At 43.6% G+C, this 15,903-nt stretch overlaps 1 non-coding gene across 1 annotated transcript; it reads right to left on the reverse strand.

Moving 5' to 3' along the window:
- Positions 1-8,956: 8,956 nt before the first annotated feature.
- On the reverse strand, positions 8,957-9,118 carry LOC138581540 (U1 spliceosomal RNA). The gene has a single exon (XR_011304612.1). It is a non-coding gene; the product is annotated as a U1 spliceosomal RNA (small nuclear RNA).
- Between the last annotated feature and the right edge of the window lie 6,785 nt (positions 9,119-15,903).

The following is a 15,903-nucleotide window of genomic DNA, read 5'->3' on the forward strand; positions in this document are numbered from 1 at the left end:
AGCTCTAGAATGCAAAGATTCTCGACATGATGCACCCTAGCACTAGAATACAATGGCCCTCAACATGATGCACCCTAGCACTAGAATGCAATGGCCCTCGACCTGATGCACCCTAGCACTAGAATGCAAAGGTTCTCGACATGATGCACTATAGCACTAGAATGCAAGGCCCGCGACCTGATGCACCCTAGCTCTAGAATGCAATGGCTCTCAGCATGATGCACCCTAGCTCTAGAATGCAATGGCTCTCGACATGATAGGGTAGATCTCTGTCTTAGGCTGGGGCCTCCTTTTGGAACTGCCTCCATACCACCTTGAAACTTCAGCTGACCATCTATGGTTCAGGAAGCTTCTCAAGACCTTTCTTTTCACCTCTGCCTTTGTCTCTCTACTCCCCTGCTGATCTGCTTTCTCTCTCAGCACTGTTGCACCGGGCCACCCTCTGTCCTTCGGGCACAGGTACCTGCTCACACTGCCACCCTACTGCACTGCCTCATGGCCACCCCTTGCACTGGGGCCTATATCTGTACCCATACCTCCACACCGCCACGAGACCTCTCAGGTCCCCTTATGCCAACTCAATTGTCATGCCTACTACTCGGAAAGTGCGTGCTGGTGGCTCCAGCTTCACCACCCTAGCAGCCACGCACTGGAACGCTCTGCCACCTCACCTAAGACTCATTGAATCCCACCTAGCCTTCCGTAAGGCTATCAAAACCAGACTCTTTGTTTAACCTGAACCTGTATCTTCCACTGCATATATGCCTACCAATCTGTAACTAAGAGGCCTCCTGGCACCTGTCTGTAATCCTAAGTTTGCGTATCCTCTGTAACAGCGCCGCGATGCCTTATGGGCTGCAAGCGCGCTTAACAAATGCAAATAAATAAATAAAATACATTCTGCCCCATTCTCGTTCTGCACTTATCAGACACGCCCTATCTGACTAACCTTGTACTTTGCCAATCGCAGGCTGCATTATCACTGTTTCTGATCACCTTATTTATTTACTCATCATTTAACTTGTTCTCTCCTATGCTCTGCACTTTCCAATTTCTCCCCCTTCCCATGCACTTTTCCCCTTTTTCCCTTCCCCATGCACTTGCACGTTCTCAATGTCACTGGGCCTAGTAATATTGTTGTTTTTGTTTTCTCCCCTGTTCCCCTCCCTTTTCCTGGTCGCGCTCTGAAACACCTGTGTACGAGTGCGATATAAATAAAACATCATATCATATCATATCATATCATATGATGCACCCTAGCTTTAGAATGCAGTGGCTCTCGGCATTATGCACCATAGGAATATGACAAAATGGCAGATAAGAAATTACTGACCTCACCAAAAGACCTAAAACACACGCCGCGAAAAGTTCTAACTACCAAGAGTTCAAACTTTTCGTGGTATGTGCTTAGGTGTTTTGTTGAGGTTGGTGTGAAAAACATTTTTTTAAAGGCTGCGTGGGCCTGGGGATGTGTCCCCCGCAAAACCCCGCTCAACACAGTGAACAATGATTGCCCCCTGCAACTATCCCGACACAACTAAATAAAAATAAAAAACAAAAAAAAACAAAAAAAGAGGGCTGCGGGTGTGTCCCCTGCAACATCCCGCTGACTATACCAGATAGTGTAGTGAACGGCAGTTGCGGAGGACATCCCTGCATGTTCACATGGGAAATGTACAAACATTTTGTATTCATGCATTTCCCATGCGAACATTTCTCGCGTCAAAATCAGCCACGGGAAAAAAACATAGACCCTAGCTCTAGAATGTCTAGTCTCTCACCATGATGCACCCTAGCTCTAGAATGTCTAGTCTCTCACCATGATGCACCTCAGCTCTAGAATGACTAATCTCTCACCATGATGCACCCTAGCTCTAGAATGTCTAGTCTCTCACCATGATTCACCCTAGCTCTAGAATGTCTATTCTCTCACCATGATGCACCCTAGCTCTAGAATGTCTAGTCTCTCACCATGATGCACCTCAGCTCTAGAATGACTAATCTCTCACCATGATGCACCCTAGCTCTAGAATGTCTAGTCTCTCACCATGATGCACCCTAGCTCTAGAATGTCTATTCTCTCACCATGATGCACCTTAGCTCTAGAATGTCTAATCTCTCACCATGATACACCCTAGCTCTAGAATGCAATGGCTCTCGACATGAATCACCTGCTAGAGGTGAGGTCGTCCTGCAGAGGACTTCCATTTAAAGCCCCTCAGCAGACTTTACTGCTTATTTTACTTATTTTAACTAATATTGCTTTAGCCACATTGATGATCCTTTATTACTGTTGACTGGATTGGTGACACTGTTGCTCTGATACATTCTTTTAATATTAGGACACTGCATCACAGTCAGTCCTCTTTCTCTGATTGTTGTGGGCGTTCTCACGCCTTGTTTCTGTTCTTTCACAGCATTTATTTACTACTACTATTAGTAATATTAGTACTAATCGTACTATTATTAGCACTACTGCCAGTACTGTTACTATTGATATGACTATTACTATTAATACTGCTATTACTACTAGTACTGTTACTTTACTACTAATTGTGGATTTCAGGAGGAACAATGCTCTTTTGATGATAATCGAACGTACAATAGATAAGAAAACAGATTTGACGGGAAGCAGTGAGCTCCTTAAAATGGGGTGAGTTTGACGTGACATTCTGACCAGGTTGTGGGGGGGGGGAAATGGGACAGTCACCGGGGGCAATACATTGGTCTATATACATAGATGAAGGACAGCCAACATTAGACATTTTTAAGTGCAGGTAGGCGGCACGGGCAGCTGTGCTTGCGTTGTGACCATGATCAGTGAAGTGCTAGAGTGGAGGGATAGGAAGTGAGGGTCAGAGACAGGTTATAGGCAAGGAACAATTGTTAGCTAGCAGGCAGATGAGAGGTGGGTTAAGAGGGTAACTTGAAGACGAGGAGGTAGGCTTTTAGTTTGGTTTTGAACAAATCTGTGTGAACTGTTTCTCAGATGTCTGGGGGAAGAGAATTCCATGCGAGAGGAGCCACAAGGGTAGTCGAAGAGGCAGAGCAGAGATTTCCAGAAGGCTTGTAGAGTTGGATAATGGAGGATAGATCTAGTGGAGGCTTACTGTGTATACCATATACTGTTACTACTGTTTTTATTACTACTACCTCTATTACTACTATTACTACTTCTATTACTACTATTACTACTGCTACAACTCCTACTCCTACGACTAATAGTAAAATTACTACTACCAATAATAATACTAGCACTACTGCTACTATTATTACTACTATTATTAAAACTAATACTACTTCTACTATGACTACTATTACTACAAATAATATTAATATTACTACTACTGATATGATTGCTAGAACTACTGCCACTTCTGCTAATAATACTACTATCACTGTTATTGATATTACTACTATAACAACTGGCACTGCTACTGCTACTTGGTACGAAGAGACTTGATGCCCTCCTCATCCGCCGAATTCCTTTGCACACAGCATTAGGAGTTACCATGGTGACTGAGTTTCCCACACCTGCGTGGAAACTCCTCTTGCCAACACTATGCTGATCCTCGCGGAGCGCATTGATGTCAGAAGATTGTGTCTGTGGTTCCTGTGCCACAATCTGCTAAAATCAACCAGGCAATGTCGGCCACCATTTCTGCCATGACAGCAGGGACAGATGCGACCCCTGAGGTTTTCCTTGCTACCCCTGTGGTCTAGTATGTTACCCCTAAAAAAAAAAGATTTGGGGGAAGGGGTTGTTTTTGATTTTTACAAATTGAAGCACCTTGGCTGTGCCCAGCGCCATGTAGGTCTTTGTTTCTGGAGTGGCTGTCGTTCTTGTTCAGGCCTCAGAAAAATAACAGGGGGTTCCACAAGTGTATCACTTTAAGCAGTGACCTTAAATCAGAAAGAATAGGAATAACAAATCATTTGTCTTTCTGGAATTCTATACACTAATTGCTAGACTCATTAAAGGTTTATTGCAGGCACACTCCAGTGGGTGAGTCACTGATTTAGTCTGTTCTTAAACACCTCAAATTCACAATGCAGACAAAAACTTTCAAAAAAGCATTTAGAGTAGGATAAGCTTCCATTTTGGACTGTGTATTTTGCTTTTTGCAGGTTGCAGTTATAGCATGTTTTTTTCTGCTGTTGTCTCTGTTACGATCATCCCAAGACATTCCATCTCGGTGTCCTTGGCACTTGACAAAATCCTTGCGCCTAAAAGCTTATGTACAGGGTAGAAATGTTTGACCATAGCACATAAAGGGGCCTTGATTTCATTGTGCCACAATTAATGCTTTGTTGTGATGTGTCTGTTTTTCCTATCTCCATGCCATGCTGTTCAGGATGTTTGTTGTCATGTATGAGGTAACGGGTACCTAGAGTACGGGATGCTGTGTGAGTGCACTGCTTTCCCTGCGCTACTGTAAATTCTTTAATACACAGTTATGAACCCTCTCAATGGTATGTATTTTGCCAACCTCTGAAGCTTGAACAGTAGATCCACGCAGGCTTGACATGTGGCCAACTTTGCAACAGACCTGCAGATGAATTGGCCTGCTGTTAAATCTCAGTTGCCAGTTTAATGGTATCCACTACAGAGTGTAATTTGCTCTCTGACTTTGAGAACATTCAGACATGTAATCGCTCATTTTACTATAGCCGGTAAAATAGCTATAGCCGGTAACATAGTTCAGTGGGTTGGGCACTCGCTGCTGCGATGTGCGTGTGTGATCTGCAGGTTGCAGGTATTAATCCTGGCATCCATTCAGCCTTTCATCCTTCTGAGGTTGATAAATGAGTACCAACATAGGTTGGGTGATCTTGTATGTATATTCCTTCTATATAAAGCACTTAAGCGTAAGTGCCATATAATAACACATCATTATCATTTGGCCTTGGAGGTCTGCTTGCATTCATAGCGATTTGGTAATATGGGCCTACACACTGATATTAATGATACATATGGTGATCCATTCTTGTATGAAATGTCTGTATCACATTACAGTGATATTGTAACCATATTTTTCACAGTGTACTTAGGAACAACGCTATGTGATGCCACTTCCTGTTTTGTCAAGGGCTGAAAAGTTGTGCTCCAACACTTCCCATGATGTCACTTCAGGGTGGGGTTAAATGACATCACTTCCTGTGATGTCATCAGAGGTCAAGGGTCGTGTGATGTCACTTCCGCTACCCATGGCAATTCATCCTATTCATACAGTGTTATGTACAGGAACCTGGGTCGATCCATGTCGAGCCGCAAGCGGCGGCTCTGCACCAGCGTTAGGAGGGGCTGTGCAGAGTGGCTGGCCCTTGGAGAGGAAGGCAGCAGGCAAAGAGTCTGTGTTCCTCCAGCTCACAGCAACTGGCTCCGGCCTTCTTCAAGACCGAGAAACCAGGCGGAGGCTGAGATCTGCAGTCACAGCAACATGGCAGCGATACTTCCAGCTTGTCCTGGAATGGCACTAAAATCCCTTTGCTTTCTAAATGGTTGGGCAGATCCCTTTGATCCTTTGCAATATTGTGGACCTGCTCACACTAGCAATGGTTTCTAACCTCCCCCACTGTGATCGTTTCCTGTAGCTCTTCTATTCCAGTCTGCCTTTCTCCACTTGGAGGCTGCGGCTCCAGGGCGCTGCTCTCTGCCGCCATCTCCCCCTGAACACACATGTGCTGCTGCACCACTGCACTCCCTTCCACTGTGTTTCACAAGGATGTGCACTGCTCGGCTGCTTCCACATCTGTAACACGTCTAGCCATTTCAAAGGGGGTGACGCCTACCAGAGCCTGCCCCGTGCGCCACACGGCTGCACACATCATTTGCGCACATTCGAGGCTACTCTGGGGTTCGCATGAATGATCGCGTAGTTCTAAGAAAATGAGTGTAACGTGATCTATGTGGGAGTGAGATGTTCTAGATGGTATAATATCCTGCGTGTATGTGTGGGAGTGAGATGTCCCAAATAGTATAATATCCTGCATGTATGTGAGCGAGTGAGATATCCTAGATAGTATAATATCCTGCTTGTATATGTGGGAGTGAGATGTTCTAGATGGTATAATATCCTGCATGTATGTGAGGGAGTGAGATGTCCTAGATGGTATAATATCCTGCTTGTATATGTGGGAGTGAGATGTTCTAGATGGTATAATATCCTGCTTGTATATGTGGGAGTGAGATGTTCTAGATGGTGTAATATCCTGCATGTATGTGAGGGAGTGAGATATCCTAGATAGTATAATATCCTGCTTGTATATGTGGGAGTGAGATGTTCTAGATGGTATAATATCCTGCTTGTATATGTGGGAGTGAGATGTTCTAGATGGTATAATATCCTGCTTGTATATGTGGGAGTGAGATGTTCTAGATGGTATAATATCCTGCTTGTATATGTGGGAGTGAGATGTTCTAGATGGTATAATATCCTGCATGTATGTGAGGGAGTGAGATATCCTAGATAGTATAATATCCTGCTTGTATATGTGGGAGTGAGATGTTCTAGATGGTATAATATCCTGCTTGTATATGTGGGAGTGAGATGTTCTAGATGGTATAATATCCTGCTTGTATATGTGGGAGTGAGATGTTCTAGATGGTATAATATCCTGCTTGTATATGTGGGAGTGAGATGTTCTAGATGGTATAATATCCTGCTTGTATATGTGGGAGTGGGATGTTCTAGATGGTATAATATCCTGCATGTATGTGAGGGAGTGAGATATCCTAGATAGTATAATATCCTGCTTGTATATGTGGGAGTGAGATGTTCTAGATGGTATAATATCCTGCTTGTATATGTGGGAGTGAGATGTTCTAGATGGTATAATATCCTGCATGTATGTGAGGGAGTGAGATGTCCTAGATAGTATAATATCCTGCGTGTATGTGAGGGAATGAGATGTCCTAGATGGTATAATATCCTGCGTGTATGTGAGGGAATGAAATGTCCTAGATGGTTTAATATCCTGCGTGTATGTGAGGAAGTGAGATGTCCTAGACAGTATAATATCCTGCGTGTATGTGAGGGAGTGAGATGTCGTAGATGGTATAATATCCTGCGTGTATGTGAGGGAGTGAGATGTCTTAGATGGTATAATATCCTGCGTGTATGTGAGGGAGTGAGATGTTCTAGATGGTATAATATCCTGCGTGTATGTGAGGGGGTGAGATGTCGCAGATGGTATAATATCCTGCATGTATGTGAGGGAGTGAGATGTCATAGGTAGTATAATATCCTGCTTGTAGGTGTGGGAGTGAGATGTTCTAGATGGTATAATATCCTGCGTGTATGTGAGGGAGTGAGATGTCCTAGATAGTATAATATCCTGCTTGTATGTGTGGGAGTGAGATGTCCTACATAGTATAATATCCTGCGTGTATGTGAGGGAGTGAGATGTCGTAGATGGAATAATATCCTGCGTGTATGTGAGGGAGTGAGATGTCCTAGATAACAGAAAATCCTGCGTGTATGTGTGGGAGTGAGATGTTCTAGATGGTATAATATCCTGCATGTATGTGAGGGAGTGAGATGTCCTAGATGGTATAATATCCTGCGTGTATGTGAGGGAGTGAGATGTCCTAGATAGTATAATATCCTGCGAGTATGTGTTGGAGTGAGATGTTCTAGATGGTATAATATCCTACGTGTATGTGAGGGAGTGAGATGTCCTAGATAGTATAATATTCTGCATGTATGTGTGGGAGTGAGATGTCCTAGATGGTATAATATCCTGCGTGTATGTGAGGGAGTGAGATGTCCTAGATAGTATAATATCCTGCATGTATGTGTGGAAGTGAGATGTTCTAGATAGTATATTATCCTGCGTCTAGTGAACTGAGTTTCTGTGTTAGAAGTAATGATCTAGTGGGGGTCTCTAGATTAATGGATTGTTACTTGTGGGCTAGTGTGTGCTTCTAAATCACTACAGTACTGCACTAGAGGGGGATTCTAGATGAATGGAATGTGAGTAGTGGGATAGAGTGAGCTTCAAAATCAGTACAGTACTGCACTAGTGGCGGTTTCTAGATGAATGGATTGTTACTAGTGGGCTACTGTGTGCTTCTAAATTAGGCTTGTCCAACCTTTTTGAATGTGGAGCCGAAGCATTAACTTTTGTCACCGAGTGGGCCGGCGAGCCAAAAGTCAACAACCTCACCCAAAGCAGTATATTAAAAAGCGATATTGTGTGACCTTTGACAAAATAGCATCACAGGCAGTGATAGCCATGCAGTCCCAAAGATAGCTTTTGGTGTCCTGGGCAGTGATCAAAGGGTAGTTGCTTGTGATTTCTTTCAGTGTCTATTTGTTAATATTTTTCTGAAATAGTGCGGGCGACCGAGCGTAGCGAGGGAGCTACAATGTTATAGGGAGGGTTTGGGGGGGTTGCCCCCCCAAGAATTTTTTTTCAAATATGGGGTTGAAATAGTGCATTTTACAGCAGAAAAGGTGACCAAAAAGCCATAAGTTTACAATCAGTTCTAAAGGGGAACATGAAAATTCCATGTCACCAACAGCAGAAAAGAACATTTTACAACACAATACATTTTAATGATCAATGTGTCCACAGTGTAAGACAGCACTGTCACTGATGTAACACATTGTCATGCTGGTTGTACCCAAAATATGCCTCTGTAGCAACATGTCTATGCTGGCTGTTCCCAATTTAGGCCAGCATTGTCCTGTACAAAGCATGATTGATGCTGCCTGAGCATGTGCAGTGTGCCCAATACATATGCCAGCTTATCTCTGTAATACACATTACTTCTGTGGTGATGAAAGAAGCATAATTCAATTCAACAGATAAAATGTGGAAAAGCGATCACCCAAAGGTGAACCTAATTGAAGAAACGCAATGTGAGCACAATCTTAAAGTATGCAATCTAGCAGGCCTAGTGCACACTCTACCTTTTCTTTCTTTCACCTCTTTCCTTCACCAATAAATCGGGGGGAGAGCGCGAATGCAGTCCCCCATGACCAGAAATAATGCAGTCGTGTATCCCGCATTTGTGGACATAGCAGGGGTCAGCAAATCCGATGTGCAATGGGTAAGCCGCACCCTGGGAGATCTGCCCTTGAGATCAGATTCTCCCCTGCCAGCTAAGTATGAGTTGCATGCAAGAGGGCAGGGGTTCGGTCAGTTCTGGGAAGCCCCGCTAAGCGAGGGTGAGAAGGCAGGTCCTGACCCAGCCCCAACCCCCCACCCCCTGGAAGCCCTGAGCGTCTGCAGAGCTGCCTGTCCTGGGTGTAGGGGGAAGCTCCCGCAGGCAGAGCCTAGCAGAAGAGCAGATTGTAACGCAGTTCCTTTCTCCCATGAGGCCCTTCTCGGCCCGAGATTTGTATAAATAGCAGGATGGCTCAAGCAGGCCTGTTGTAGTCTGCCCACTGGCCTGTCGGCCCCACGCGGGCCCATGGCCCTCTTGAGCGGAGCTGCTCAGCGCTGTCCCCATTGACACCATCATAATCATCCTGGACCTCGACACTCCACCACCCCTGAATCTCAGAGTTCTGCTCAATGACAATGCTGAAGCTTTGACATCTTTGCCGTAACCATATGCCATGTTGTGTCAGCCGAGCCTGCACAGCGCCAAAGGCAAGTATTTCCTTGTCCGGGCCCAGAGGTCACTGAGTCTTCCAGTGCCATCCACTTGGCACGGCCTACTGTTCCCAGCGTTTTCTACCCGCAAATCAGCACCACTGCCAAACAGAACTGCATCATTGGGGCCCATCGCTGCTGCTCTCTGACTTGACCCCAACCCAGCGCAAAGGCACCCATGCTTCTGGTCTGATGCTGAAAAGCCTGGCTCTGCTGAGATCCGAAAGACAAGAACTAAGGTATTTTGGGAACATAGTACTATTGTTTTTTGTGTTGAAACCGTACCAGCTCACATCTCTCCTGAACTGCACTACCAAAAGAGTGAAAATAAGTTATACCTGTTGGCCTTGCCTATTTCACTTTTATTATTGGGATCACTGCTGCATGGGTATTAAGCGCCTTATAAATAACCTATTAGATCATATCATAGAACACAGATCAAGATCATAAGCAACTTCCAGAAACCTTGGCAGGTGGTCCACTAAGGCCCATTTGCAGGTTGCAGTGTGTTATTGGGGCACTACTAGGGTAACATATTGTGCTGTACATGTGGTATTCGCTATGCTTTGATACCCCACTGCCACATCTATAATGTCCAATGTACTTGGTATAATGCATGGACATTTTCACTACAGTACTGCACTAGCGGGGGTTTCTCTAGATGAATGGATTGTGAGTAGTGGGCTAGTGTCTGCTTCTAAATGAATAAAGTATTGCACTAGTGGGGGTTTCTAGATTAATGGATTGTGAGTAGTGGGCTAGTGCGAGCTTCTAAATCAATAACGTACTGCACTAGTGATGGTTTCTAGATTAATGGATTGTTACTTGTGCGCTAGTGTGTGCTTCTAAATCACAACAGTACTGCACTAGTGGGTGTTTCACGATGAATGGATTGTGAGTAGTGGGCTAGTGTGTGCTTCTTAATCACTACAGTACTGCACTAGTGGGGGTTCCTAGATGAATGGATTGTGAGTAGTGGGCTAGTGTGTGCTTTTACATTAATAAACTATTGCAGTAGTGGTGTTTTCTAGATGAATGGATTGTGAGTAGTGGGCTAGTGTGTGCTTCTAAATCACTACAGTACTGCACTAGTGGGGGTTTCTAGATGAATTGATTGTAAGTAGTGCGCTAGTGTGTGCTTCTAAATCACTACAGTACTGCACTAGTTGGGGTTTCTAGATTAATGGATTGTGAGTAGTGGGCTAGTGTGTGCTACTAAATGAATAAAGTACTGCACTAGTGGGGGTTTCTAGATTAATGGATTGTTACTAGTGGGCTCGTGTGTGCTTCTATAGCAATACAGTACTGCACTAGCGGGGTTTCTAGATGAATGGATTGTGAGTATTGGGCTAGTGTGTGCTTCTAAATCTATACAGTAATGCACTAGCAGGGGTTTCTAGATAAATGGATTGTGAGTAGTGGGCTAGTGTGTGCTTCTAAGTCACTACAGTACTGCACTAGTGGGGGTTTCTAGATGAATGGATTGAGAGTACTTCGCTAGTGTCTGCTTCTAAATGAATAAAGTATTGCATTAGTGGGGATTTATAGATGAATGGGTTGTGAGTAGTGCGCTAGTGTGTGCTTCTAAATCACTACAGTACTGCACTAGTTGGGGTTTCTAGATTAATGGATTGTGAGTAGTGGGCTAGTGTGTGCTACTAAATGAATAAAGTACTGCACTAGTGGGGGTTTCTAGATTAATGGATTGTTACTAGTGGGCTCGTGTGTGCTTCTATAGCAATACAGTACTGCACTAGCAGGAGTTTCTAGATGAATGGATTGTGAGTATTGGGCTAGTGTGTGCTTCTAAATCTATACAGTAATGCACTAGCAGGGGTTTCTAGATAAATGGATTGTGAGTAGTGGGCAAGTGTGAGCTTCTAAATCAATACAGTACTGCACTAGCGGGGGTTTCGACATGAACAGATTGTGAGTAGTGGGGTAGTGTTTGCTTCTAAATGAAGAAAGTACTGCACTAGGGGGGGCTTTCTAGATGAATGGATTGGGAGAAGTGGGCTAGTTTGTGCTTCTAAATCACTACAGTACTGCACTAGTCGGGGTTTCTCTAGATGAATGGATTGTGAGTAGTGGGCTAGTGTGTGCTTCTAAATCACTACAGTACTGCACTAGTGGGGGGTTCTAGAGGAATGGATTGAGAGTACTTCGCTAGTGTCTGCTTCTAAATGAATAAAGTATTGCATTAGTGGGGATTTATAGATGAATGGATTGTGAGTAGTGGGCTAGTGTGAGCTACTAAATCAATAACGTACTGCACTAGTGATGGTTTCTAGATTAATGGATTGTTACTTGTGAGCTAGTGTGTGCTTCTAAATCACTACAGTACTGCACTAGTGGGGGTTTCTAGATGAATGGATTGTGAGTAGTGGGCTAGTGTGTGCTTCTAAATCACTACAGTACTGCACTAGTGGGGGTTTCTAGATGAATGGATTGTGAGGAGTGGGCTAGTGTGTGCTTTTAAATGAATAAACTACTGCACTAGTGGGGGTTTCTAGATGACTGGATTGTGAGTAGTGGGATAGTGTGAGCTTCTAAATCAGTACAGTACTGCACTAGTGGTGGTTTCTAGGTTAATAGATTGTGAGTCGTGGGGTAGTGTGGGCTTCTAAATCAATACAGTACTGCACTAGCAGGGGTTTCTAGATGAATGGATTGTGAGTGGTTGGCTAGTGTGTGCTTCTAAATCAATACAGTACTGCACTAGAAGGGGTTTCGAGATGAATGGATTGTGAATAGTGGGCTAGTGTGAGCTTCTAAATCAATAAAGTACTGCACTAGTGGGGGTTTCTAGATGAATGGATTGTGAATAGTGAGCCAGTGTGTGCTTCTAAATCACTACAGTACTGCACTAGTGAGGGTTTCTTGATGAATGGATTGTGAGTAGTGGGCTAGTGTCTGCTTATAAATCAATAAAGTTCTGCACTAGTGGGGGTTTCTAGATGTAAGGATTGTGCGTAGTGGGCTAGTGTCTGCTTCTAAATCAATATAAAACTGACCTGGTGGGGGTTTCTAGATGAATGAATTTTGAGTAGTGGGCTAGTGTGTGCTTCTAAATCAGTAAAGCACTGCACTAATGGGGGTTTCTAGATTAATGGATTGTGAGTAGCGGGCTGGTGTGTGCTTCTAAATCAATAAAGTTCTGCACTAGCGGGAGTTTCTAGATGAATGTGTTGTGATTAGTGGGCTAGTGTGTGCTTCTGAATCAATAAAGTACTGCACTAGTGGGGGTTTCTAGATTAATGTGTTGTGAGTCGTGGGCTAGTGTGTGCTTCTAAATCAATAAAGTACTGCACTAGTGGGGGTTTCTAGATGAATGTGTTGTGAGTAGTAAGCTAGTGTGTGCTTCTAAATCAATAAAGTACTGCACCAGTGGGGGTTTCTAGATGAATGGATTGCGAGTAGTGGGCTAGTGTGTGCTTCTAAATCAATAAAGTACTGCACTAGTGGTGGTTTCTAGATGAATGTGTTGTGAGTAGTGGGCTAGTGTGTGCTTCTAAATCAATAAAGTACTGCACTAGTGGGGGGTTTCTGGATGAATGTGTCGTGAGTAGTGGGCTGGTGTAAGCTTCTAAATCCATAAAGTACTGTACCGGTGTGGGTTTCTAAATGAATGGATTGCGAGTAGTGGGCCAGTGTGTGCTTCTAAATCAATAAAGTACTGCACTGGTGGAGGTTTCTAGATGCATCGATTGTGACTAGGTGGCCAGTGTGTGCTTCTAAATCAATGCAGTACTGCACCAGTGGGGGTTTCTAGATGAATCGATTGTGAGTAGTGGGCTAGTGTGTGCTTCTAAATGAATAAACTACTGCACTAGTGGGGGTTTCTAGATTAATGGAGTGTTACTAGTGGGCTAGTGTGTGCTTCTATAACAATACAGTACTGCACTAGCGGGGGTTTCTAGATGAATGGATTGTGAGTAGTGGGCTAGTGTGTGCTTCTAAATGAATAGAGTACTGCACTAGCAGAGGTTTTGACATGAATGGATTGTGAATAGTGGGGTAGTGTGTGCTTCTAAATCACTACAGTACTGCACTAGACAGGGTTTCTAGATGAATGGATTGTGAGTAGTGCGATAGTGTGTGCTTTTAAATCACTACAGTACTGCACTAGTGGGGGCTTTCTAGATGAATGGATTGGGAGTAGTGGGCTAGTTTGTGCTTCTAAATCACTACAGTACTGCACTAGCAGGGGGTTTCTCTAGATGAATAGATTGTGAGTAGTGGGCTAATGTGTGCTTCTAAATCAATACAGTACTCCACTAGTCGGGGTTTCTAGATGAATGGATTGCGAGTACTTCGCCAGTGTCTGCTTCTAAATGAATAAAGTACTGCACTAGTGGGGGTTTCTAGATGAATGGATTGTGAGTAGTGGGCTAGTGTGTGCTTCTAAATCACTACAGTACTGCATTAGTGGTGATTTCTAGATGAATGGATTGTGAGTAGTGGGCTAGTGTGTGCTTCTATATGAATAAAGTACTGCACTAGTGGGGGATTTCTAGATGAATGGATTGTGAGTAGTGGGCTAGTGTGTGCTTCTATATGAATAAAGTACTGCACTAGTGGGCATTCCTAGATGAATGGATTGTGAGTAGTGGGCAAGTGTGAGCTTCTAAATCAATACTGTATTGCACTAGCGGGGGTTTTGACATTAATGGATTGTGAGTAGTGGGGTAGTGTCTGCTTCTAAATGAATAAAGTATTGCACTAGTGGGGGTTTCTAGATGAATGGATTGTGAGTAGTGGGCTAGTGTGAGCTTCTAAATCAATAACGTACTGCACTAATGATTGTTTCTAGATGAATGGATTGTTACTTGTGAGCTAGTGTGTGCTTCTAAATCACTACAGTACTGCACTAGCGGGGGTTTCTAGATGAATGGATTGAGAGTGCTTCGCTAGTGTCTGCTTCTAAATGAATAAAGTATTGCACTAGTGGGGGTTTCTAGATAATGGATTGTGAGTAGTGGGCTAGTGTGAGCTTCTAAATCAATAACGTACTGCACTAGTGATTGTTTCTAGATGAATGGATTGTTACTTGTGAGCTTGTGTGTGCTTCTAAATCACTACAGTACTGCACTAGTGGGGGTTTGTAGATGAATGGATTGTGAGTAGTGGGGTAGTGTGTGCTTCTAAATCACTACAGTACTGCACTAGTGGGGGTTTCTAAATGAATTGATTGTGAGTAGTGGGCTAGTGTGTGCTACTAAATGAATAAACTACTGCACTAGTGGAGGTTTCTAGATGAATGGATTGTGACAGTGGGGTAGTGTGTGCTTCTAAATCACTACAGTACTGCACTAGTGGGGGTTTCTAGATGAATTGATTGTGAGTAGTGGGCTAGTGTGTGCTTCTAAATCACTACAGTACTGCACTAGTTGGGGTTTCCAGATTAATGGATTGTGAGTAGTGGGCTAGTGTGTGCTACTAAATGAATAAAGTACTGCACTAGTGGGGGTTTCTAGATTAATGGATTGTTACTAGTGGGATAGTGTGTGCTTCTATAGCAATACAGTACTGCACTAGCGGGGGTTTCTAGATGAATGGATTGTGAGTAGTGGGCTAGTGTAGTGTGTGCTTTTAAATGAATAAAGTACTGCACTAGTGGGCATTCCTAGATTAATGGATTGTGAGTAGTGGGCAAGTGTGAGATTCTAAATCAATACTGTACTGCACTAGCGGGGGTTTTGACATTAATGGATTGTGAGTAGTGGGGTAGTGTTTGCTTCTAAATGAATAAAGTACTGCAATAGTGGGGGATTTCTAGTTGAATGGATTGGGAGTAGTGGGCTAGTTTGTGCTTCTAAATCACTACAGTACTGCACTCGTCGGGGTTTCTCTAGATGAATGTATTGTGAGTAGTGGGCTAGTGTGTGCTTCTAAATCACTACAGTACTGCACTAGTGGGGGTTTCTAGATGAATGGATTGAGAGTACTTCGCTAGTGTCTGCTTCTAAATGAATAATGTACTGCACTAGTGATGGTTTCTAGATTAATGGATTGTTACTTGTGAGCTAGTGTGTGCTTCTAAATCACTACAGTACTGCACTAGTGGGAGTTTCTAGATGAATGGATTGTGAGTAGTGGGGTAGTGTGTTCTTCTAAATCACTGCAGTACTGCACTAGTGGGGGTTTCTAGATGAATGGATTGTGAGTAGTGGGCTAGTGTGTACTTTTAAATGAATAAACTACTGCACTAGTGGGGGTTTCTAGATGACTGGATTGTGAGTAGTCGGATAGTGTGAGCTTCTAAATCAGTACAGTCTTGCACTAGTGGTGGTTTCT

This window comes from Ambystoma mexicanum, chromosome 3p (genome assembly GCF_040938575.1).
Source record: "Ambystoma mexicanum isolate Mex_15411 chromosome 3p, UKY_AmexF1_1, whole genome shotgun sequence".
Taxonomy (NCBI): domain Eukaryota; kingdom Metazoa; phylum Chordata; class Amphibia; order Caudata; family Ambystomatidae; genus Ambystoma; species Ambystoma mexicanum.